At 40.8% G+C, this 9,376-nt stretch overlaps 1 pseudogene; it reads left to right on the top strand.

Moving 5' to 3' along the window:
• The first annotated feature begins 8,789 nt into the window (after positions 1-8,789).
• Positions 8,790-9,175, top strand: LOC150048605 (small ribosomal subunit protein eS24 pseudogene; annotated as a pseudogene).
• The last annotated feature ends 201 nt before the right edge of the window (positions 9,176-9,376 follow it).

Genomic DNA, 9,376 nt, shown 5'->3' with positions numbered 1-9,376 from the left:
TTAAGTGACAAGCCTGATTTCTGGGCAGGGCTGGCCAGAAGGATGGACTCAAATGGGACTCCGGTCCAGCTCAAGCCTCTCTTTCTCAAGTTATCTTAGAATTTCTCCCTGTTCACTTGGCTTTCCCATGTGATTTGTCTACCCAGATAGCAGGATTTCTTGGTGGCTCTAATTAGCCACAAGTGGTAACTATTGGGCTTTCTTAAGAGTTGGTTCCAACCAGGCACATCTCTCTTCTTGTTTTTTTAACATGTTCCATTGGTGAATCACTCAGGTTTAAGAAGATCAGACTACATATGAGATAACCATTATGAGACTGGCTTACTGGAAGCCTCTTTTGGGAACAAGCTCCTTCATATAGACTTCAGGTTTTGTGCAGGCCCTTAGTCCTATATTTAATATTCATGGAAACTGTGTTCTGGTGACTTACATCTATAATTGTTACTATGTGGGAAGCTGAGGTCAGGAGAATGGAAGTTCCAGGCCAGCATGGAAAATTAGTTCATGAGACTTTATCTCAACCGAAGCTTAGCATGGTGAAGTACACCTGTCATCCCAGCTATGGCAGGAAGCCAGAAATAGGTGCCTCCCTGGAAAGCACAAAGTCCCGAATTCAATACTACCTCCTCTCCCCCCCCCCCCACAAAAAAATTAAAACCTCTTGGAGTCAAGTATTTTTCAAAACTTAGAGTTTACTATATTAAAATTAATATAATGCATATCCTATATTTCCCTACAATCAACCACATAAATATTTCTATAACCAAATGTATTCCAAATGAAATATCTACTGATTGAAAATGGTCAAGCTTAAAGAAAATAAAATTCTCTTGTCTTGGGTCATACATGGGAAGAACCCTGATGATAATTAAACTGAGAAAAAGCCTAGCCATCCTGTTCAGAGCGAAGATGGCTGTGTGTATGCGGGGGTGTGTGTGTGAGAGAATTTCTGTGTAGGTCACAGATGGCCAGAACTAAATTCATCAACCATGCTTAGCCATTGGCTAGGAGTTGCCTGAGAAGAGTGGCCTCCCTGTCACCAACTACACACCTGAGCCCTGTGTCTCCATGGAGGTGCCCATCTTTATTCCTCAGACTTGGCACCTTTGGTTACACAGCTTATCATTAATTATGACTTTCTGGGAATGTGTCCTCTATGTAATGAGGGCTCAACTCCTGTCTCAAGACTAATGAATCCATAAGTTATACCAAGTTGCTCCTATTCTATCTTAGAAGCTTAAGCAAATACCGGCAAGTTAATGAGTTCTCTTCTCTTTACTTTCCAGACATGTCTGTGTGGACACCAACAAGTCAAGAGAAGAATTTTTTTTTCTTTTTGTGGATCATGGGGCTGAATTTGGTCTTGGAGCTGTCCCTGAGCTCTTCAGCTCAAGGCTACTGCCCTACCCTTGAGCCAAACCCCACTTCTTGTTTTCTAGAGGTTAGTTGGAGATAAGAATCTCAGGTCCTTTTGTGTTGGGGCTGCACTGAACCTTGATCTTCAGATCTCAGCCTCCTGATTAGCTAGGGTTACAGATGTGAGCAACTGCACCCGGCTGAGAGGAGAAATCTTGGGAGAAGAATCCAAAGGATAAGAGGGACTGGGGAAGGGAGTAGGCGAAGCAGGTGATTCTGCTCTTTGCAAGTATGTAGGGTGACTTTTAAATCAGTGAATGTTTAGGACACTAGATGGTCTCTCTGTTCCTTTAATGCCCACGTTGCTGTGGAACGGTATGTACATAAGAACCTATTAATTTTCCCAACTAAGTCATCTATCATATAACATTTACTGCCACAGGCTTTATTGCTCTTTTCTACATTCTCATAAGATGAGTAAGTAATGATCCATTCATTCATCCATTCATTTACTTGAGAAAAGGTCTTCTTAAGTAATCCTCCTGCATTAGCCTCCAAAGTGCTGGGATTATAGAGATGAGCCACCATACTCAATGACCCAAGCAATCTTATGGAGAAGGAAACCTAGAGGGGAAAGAGCCAGCACTCGTAATAACCTTTACGCAGCTCTTGTTCTACTACCTTAGTCAATAACCCTTCTCACACTAGGAAATATGCTGCAGTTGAAATTTGCTTTCACCTTTAGTCTAAAGGTGCTAGTGGCAGAACAGTTACCTTAGTAACAGCCTGGAAGGTCAAAAGGTACCAAAAAGTTAGAAATCATATATCTTTTAAAGTAATTATACAACCCCCCCTTTTAAAATGTGCCAGATCTTCTTGCCAGGTTAGAGTCCCACAAATCTCTGAACAAGTAAACACAATTATTTTCCCAGCATTTATGAGGTCTTCCAAGGCAGCCATGCAGTACAGGGCTGTGTGTTTTGCAAAGTGCTGAAGAAGAATAAAAAATAACTCTTGCTAAGCTCCAGGCAGGTTTCCTGAAGTGTGAGCCAAGAACAGTCTTCCATGACTGGTCACCAGTGCTGAAGACTGAGCATGGCTTTGTAGAGTTTAATGTGATAACGCAACAAAATGTAAAGTGAAGTTGATCACACACATACAATGGGCTACACAGTAGTTATTGTACTCCATGGTGATTAAGCATCAATGAAAGCAGTTCCCATAAATGTCTATAATTAGATTTGGAATCTCTCCATGGATAGGGGAAAATAGAGAATCTCCATTTCCTAGCTGCTCTACCGCTCATTTCGTGACAGAGCTCTGTGTACATCAGTGTGTGATAATTATTTCATTCTTTTTCCAGTTGCTCCTGTGGGGTTAGGAAAAAGAAGAAGTGCAACGCTGTTCAAAGCTCCTTGGCAGCTGAGAACACAATTTTTCTGCTATAAAGGAAGGATTTTTAAAAAATGAGCAAGGAGAAAAACAGTTTGAATAGAAAAGAAAATGAAGCAGGCAGTTTTTAAAATCTAAGTGAGTCACATTTCTAGTTTTCATCTTTGTTTAATCTTCACAAAGTCTGGTCAGCACCTGTGCTGACCGGCTTCTGAGTACTGATAGCCACTGCAGCACACACATGGCCACACCGGAGGAAAACCAGGTGGCCTTTTTCGATTTTCTTGCAGCTGAGAACTAATACCCATGAAGATATTGAGTTCACTGAGTGCCTGCCTTCCCTGTGCTAAGCATGTGCTAGGATGGAGGTAGAGATAAGAGGGAATCAAACAACATAGTTGCTTTCAGTAGCTCACATTCTAATGGAGGAAGAAGCCTTGTAAATAAATAGTCATAGTGATGGCATAACGATAGGAAAGTTATCAGTAAGTGTGAATGCCATGGAGCAGGGTAGGGAACCTTTGATTGTTTTTTTGGTGTTTTTCCTTGGCCATGGATCATTTGGATATTTATCAGATTATTTGAGGTCGATACAAAATTAGAGCTCAAAGTTAGCCTTGTCCAACTCTTCTCTGGTGAGGTGTGTGATGTTAGTTGGTATTGCTGGTGTTTCCATTAGCAATTGCTTTTCCAAGTTTCCACTGGTCATTCTAGAATGCTGTAAACTCTTCATGAGAGTCACAGGCATAAGTTGTTCTAAGCACAGATGCTTATTTAAACACGTCACTCCTCAAAGGGGGAATGCTTATGTGTCATAGAACTCAAACAGTGGCAGGGTACGGTACCTACCTTTGAGCTCACCTTCACTTTTTAGCTAAATGATTTCATGTTGTAGGTTATCCGGCACATCAGCTGGTTCCATATTGAGCAGTATACCAAAGATGTTCAGTTCCATGTGTTTCCTTTTTGTGTCCTGAAATCATTCATTGAATGTCTCAAATAGTTTCACACACTAAATAGTATATTAAAGCGGTATAGAAACCTTTTATCCTTTCAGAGTTGGGAAATGCACTGTTATTCTTTTTGAGCTGCCTGTTCCACACCCTTAACTTAGCTTCAGATGATTCCATCTTTGAAAGCAAGGAGCTAAGAAGCTGGTTGGATCCCTGTAGCTTGACCTTGAGCTCTGAGAGGTACTTGGCAATGTTCAACACAAATGCTAGATCACACTGCCACTTGCTATTATGAAGTTTCCTGACAGCTTTTCTCTTCATCTCCATGAGCTTGCTTAACCTGATTCTTCAGTTTGTAAAACCTCATGAGTATGTTCCTGTGACTCAGTCACTGCACTTTACCATGATAAACAAGATAACTTGTACTCAGTAAAAATCATTCCCAAGTTCCTTAAGCTGGTTGTTGTTAAACCTTCTGCTCTTGGCAATATTCACGCATGACATCAGCATGGCTGGAGATCCATCTGTAGTAAAGATTCTTAACTTTTCAAATGTTGCCTCCAGTTTTTTTCATATATGTTTATAGTAATTTATAGAAGGGTTACATTATATTCACCAGATAGAAGGTGCATTATTTCACATACATTGATATCCTTTCTCATGTCTTGGTCCCCATTTCCTTTCCCCACGCCCACCCCTCATCTTATTTTTCCCCCTTCTCTATCCAATTTCAAATAACCAAATACACATATATCCAGTATATCAGATAACAAGGTGAAATACTGTAACAATATGAGATAACCAAGGGACAGCGAAAGAGATGAGAGATAACATAGTACATTAAGGACAGCAATCACTCATTATATGGCTTTTGTTTCTATATCCTGGAAGTCCTCTCATTTAGCGCCATTCTACATGGCCTTATGTTTCTAGGTTTTGTTCTATTGTAAATCTCTGCTATCAACCCTCCTAATCCAGTTTTTTTAATTAATAAAACATTCTTTCAAATAAGTCCCCATTTCTTGGTAGTACCACGTGTGGCTTCCAGTGACAGCAGTTCTTTCTGGTGTGTCAAACCCTACATGAACACAAATGGTCAATTGCGCAGTATGTGTTATGGCCATTGTCTCCTCACAAGAACAGAGAGAAGAACTTGAAATCTGAAGAATACTTCAATGTATGTTTCCAATATCTTGTGCTAAACCAATAATCTGACTCGAGACTGTTCTCCTAGAAACACTAATAACTCTGAAACAATTGTCCTTTGCCTCATGCTAACAAGTTCACAGCAGCTGCTACACACTCACAAACTCATGAGTGTCGGTTTCTTTGTGATTTTCGCGTTCACAGTATAACCCATCAGAATAACGTCTCTGTTCCAGTGTTGTTGTGTTCCCAAACTCTGCTGAAGAGTATGTATTTTATTCACACATTTGGGCTCCTAACTCACTGAGTTGAGAATATTTGGGGATGCAATGATGTTCCAAATTGGAATTGTTTTAGAATTGCAGATGCAATGCCCCAAAGTAGGTATACAGGTTTGCCTTAGACATCATCAACGACGACAAGTCATTTGTCTGTTTCTCTTGGGAACGTTGACACTGTCTCATTCTGAATCTTCGTAGCCACCATTTGTATTATACCGTCTAAGTTTTAATAATTATCTAGTATGTGTGCCACCAGAGATGCAGTTGTTTTACTTTGTCTATATTAGATTTCTGACATTCCTGTTGATCATATATCATGGACACTTGCGATTTTTTTCTGTGTATTATAATTTCCTTAATCTTCCTCAGAGGATCCATTTTTATAAGGATCGTTGATCATGGGTGGATGGATAAAGGATATATTGAAGTTTTTATCTGTGTCCCCAAAGAAGTCAGCAGCAATGTGGTCAATGTGGAGTGGACACATCGCTTTGTACCTCATCACTTGTAAGTTCTCCACAGTGTATGAACACTTTCCCAGTGTGTACACCCTGAGCCTGCCTGACTATTCTGAGTCACCACAAAATCGGTAGATGGACCACAGGGTCTGGTAAGAAGCATAAATGTCTGTCCTGTCTTGTGTCGTTATGTCTCTTGTCTGTTCCATAGTGGGCATTACTTATTTGTCTCATGAATTTTACATTATTATTATGATTCATATAATATAAATTTATTATGCTGTGAAAAAATTCCTACATTTATATATTTTTTAACTCCAGCTTGCAGTTGCTTTGACAAGGCCGGACCAAATGATTCAAACAGCCCTTTGTGGGACATTTCTCATGACTGCTGTAGAAACAGGACATAGATAGAGACCACATGGGGGAAGAGACCTTATAGTCTGTGAAAAGAAGGTGAGCCTTTTATGGTGCTTATAGTTGTGTCAGTATTTTCAATATGGAAAAGGAATGAAGAGACTGCCAGACGGATGGGAGCATGGAAATATGGGAGCTGCTCCAAAGAGGAAGAGAAGCTGATGCTGGGAGAATTGAGAGAAATGCCACCAGGAAGCACCCATGCTGAGAAAGCTCTGGATACCATGCACAGGGGCTGGGCTGCCTTCTGCAGGCAATAGAAAACACTAGGAAGAGCGTCCCATGCCAATGACCCTGCACTGAGTTCTTTGGATTGGACTCAGGATCTCAGATCTTGGAACAATACTTCCTGCGGGATCCTTATGAGAGTCCAGCTGCTCTGGCTCTTTACACTCTCTCTTCCACCTGTTTCTCATCCCAACTTCTGTAGCCAGCTGGAGAGGGTGACAGAATCAGTGCAAACAACTCTCAATGCCAGTGCCTCATCTTCAACCCCCATCAGTTCCCAGGCAAGAGCTTCCAGCAGCTGCCACTGCTTCCCAGGGGAGAACACACACAGTTCTCTCTCTCTCTCTCTCTCTCTCTCTCTCTCTCTCTCTCTCTCTCTCTCTCTCTCTCTCTCTCTCTCTCTCTCTCTCTCTCTCTCTCTCTCTCTCTCTCTCTCTCTCTCTCTCTCTCTCTCTCTCTCTCTCTCTCTCTCTCTCTCTCTCATTTTTTTTTTGGCATATGGGGAGGGAAGCTTATAGAGATTTTCCATTCCTCGCAACTCAGGCTTATCCATCTCATTGGCTTTCGAAAAGAAACAAAAATAGACTGACGTGAAGACTGATTTTTGGGGATATTTCAGCTCAGATGGATGCTTCTCACCTGTACCCTACATGCCTGAGATGCTTTGTAGGATAGTCCAAGTTTTCCATAGTCAAAGATAAAAGGCTGAACCCCAGATGAGCCTGGGAACCATCTTGCAATATAAATGAGTTGCAGTCCCATCACATGATTTCCTTCCCTTTAATGTGTGGAGAAAGGATTAGAATTTTGAAAGCACAAGTCATGAAGTTCGAAGGAAGGGAAAATTGGCAGGACATACTAGGCACTGTGCGGAGCTGCATCATTTACATGAACTAATTTTCCACACAAGCCTGATAAGATAGGTTTTATTGTTTCCAACTTCTGAAAAAAGAGATTAATGCCCAGAGAACTTAGATAACTTATCCAAATGAGGATTAGGATTCCAGAGCGGTCTGTATGAAGTTGGACAAGGGAATGAGAGAGTGGGTTACAGGTCCAGCTCCCCAGTTATTCTTACTGCATACAAATAGTAGACAGGCTGGCTGAGGTGTTCCAGGAGCACTGATATCCTGACCATTGAAGCTTATACTCTATCTGGGCACAGAATCCGGTGCACCCCGAGCACTTCCTTAAGAGTGATCTCTTGAGGTCACACTAGAAACTTAGAATCAGAGGCTTTGTCTTACAAATGATCTTATCCAGTCTTCATTTTTTTACCAATGGGAAATCTGAGGCTAAGAGGGTAGATGTGAACTTCCAGGATTAGTTCATTTGTGAAAATGCTGGAATAAGAGCTTCTCTGGGGGCGGGGAGTTTGGCCTAGTGGTAGAGGGTTTGCCTAGCATGCATGAAGACCCAGCTTTGATTCCTTTGTACCACATACATAGGAAAAGCTGAAAGTGGTGCTGTGGCTCAAGTGGCAGAGCTCTAGCCTTGAGAAAGCCCAAAGAGCTTCCATGGGTAGTTAGGAGCCTTTAACGACCAGCTGCGTGAAATCCTCTCTTCCTCTTCAATAGGCCACCTACTTCTTGGTGCCAGGCAACTTTTGTTCATTGTCTCTGCTTCCTTCAGTGACGTTACTTTGCAGACCCAGCCCTAGCTGGACAGCCTTGTATAGATCAGGAATGCAGAAACAAGAAAAGGAACAATGGCTATAATTTCTCTCTAAATTTTAACCCCATCCATGAAATTTACAAGTCAATATACAACTCTCCACTGGAAAGCATGCACAGTTAAAATGAACAATTCTGATCTCCAGGCAACATTAATTACTAGGATTTGGGTATATGTATACTATCTTGCATTACTTCCTTTCACTCAGTTCATGTCATAGGAGAGAGCTGTGGGATTTTTCCCTGACACTAACATATTATATTTATCATTAAACTTGATAGCAATATAAGTTCTTTCTAATTGTGGGGCAGGTGGAGTTATCTTATTTGTTGCCAATTGCTCATATTGTTTCTCTCTACCTCTGGGGAAATTTCTCAGAACAAGACATAAAACTCACTCCTTCTAAAGTGTAAATAGCTAATGATGCTTAAAGTAGTATTTCTCCTAGGAGTATTTTCTTTTTAACATCCTAAGTCAGACAAATTAAGCTTTAGAAGAGAAACAGCAGGCTTTATTTCCAGGTAGAGGAAAGAGCACCTCACAACGACAAGCAGGCGTTCTTAGTACTTTTGTAAGTCACTTCTTAAAAGTGGTTCTTTACTTTTTTAGCTGGAGGAGTCCTTTCTGCCTTAAAAAGAGAGGTCTTGTGATATTATTTCATGCTAATAAAACATTATACTTCAGTCTGAACAAAAGTAGTAGCTATGAAAGTAATCAAGACATCCTTTAGTAGATAAGTGGGGAGCAACAGAAACATTCCAGGATATCTGGACATTGGTATATTATATAGCACTAAAAAGATATGACTTATCAAAACATGGAAATATAAGAATATTAAATGCATAGCTTTTTCCTCCCTGGCTGTCTGAAGGTCTGCTTCCATCATGAATGGCACAGTAACTATCTGGACCAGGAAGTTCATGACCAACCGATTACTTCAGAGGAAGCAGATGGTGATTGACGTCCTTCACCCTGGAAAGGCAACAGTACCTAAGGCAGGAAAAACTTGCCAAAATGTACAAGACCACACCCGATGTCGTCTTTGCATTTGGATTCAGAAACCCATTTTGGTGGTGGCAAGACAACTGGCTTTGGCATGATTTATGATCCCTTAGATTATGCAAAGAAAAATGAACCCAAACATAGACTTGCATGACATGGCCTGTAGGAAAAGAAAAAGACCTCCAGGAAACAGAGAAAGGAACACAAAAACGGAATGAAGAAAGTCAGAGGTACTGCAAAGGCCAGTGTTAGAGCTGGCAAAAAGTGAGCTGGAGATTGGATAACAGCCAAAGGAATGAAGATCCTGCAGTGACTTGACCTGCAGTGATGACAGATTTTTCATAGAGAGATTAATAAATTGTAAAAACCTGTTAAAAAAGAATATTAAGTGCATAGTAAACGAGTATTCATTAATAATGAATATTTTACTAAGTGAAAGCAGCCAATCTGAAGAGGCTACAAATACTAT

The sequence above is a fragment of the Megascapheus bottae genome, chromosome 21, assembly GCF_031878675.1.
Source record: "Megascapheus bottae isolate mThoBot1 chromosome 21, mThoBot2.hap1, whole genome shotgun sequence".
Lineage (NCBI taxonomy): Eukaryota > Metazoa > Chordata > Mammalia > Rodentia > Geomyidae > Megascapheus > Megascapheus bottae.
The sequence above is the reverse complement of the archived record's forward strand: the minus strand, read 5'-3'. Positions and strand labels throughout refer to the sequence as shown.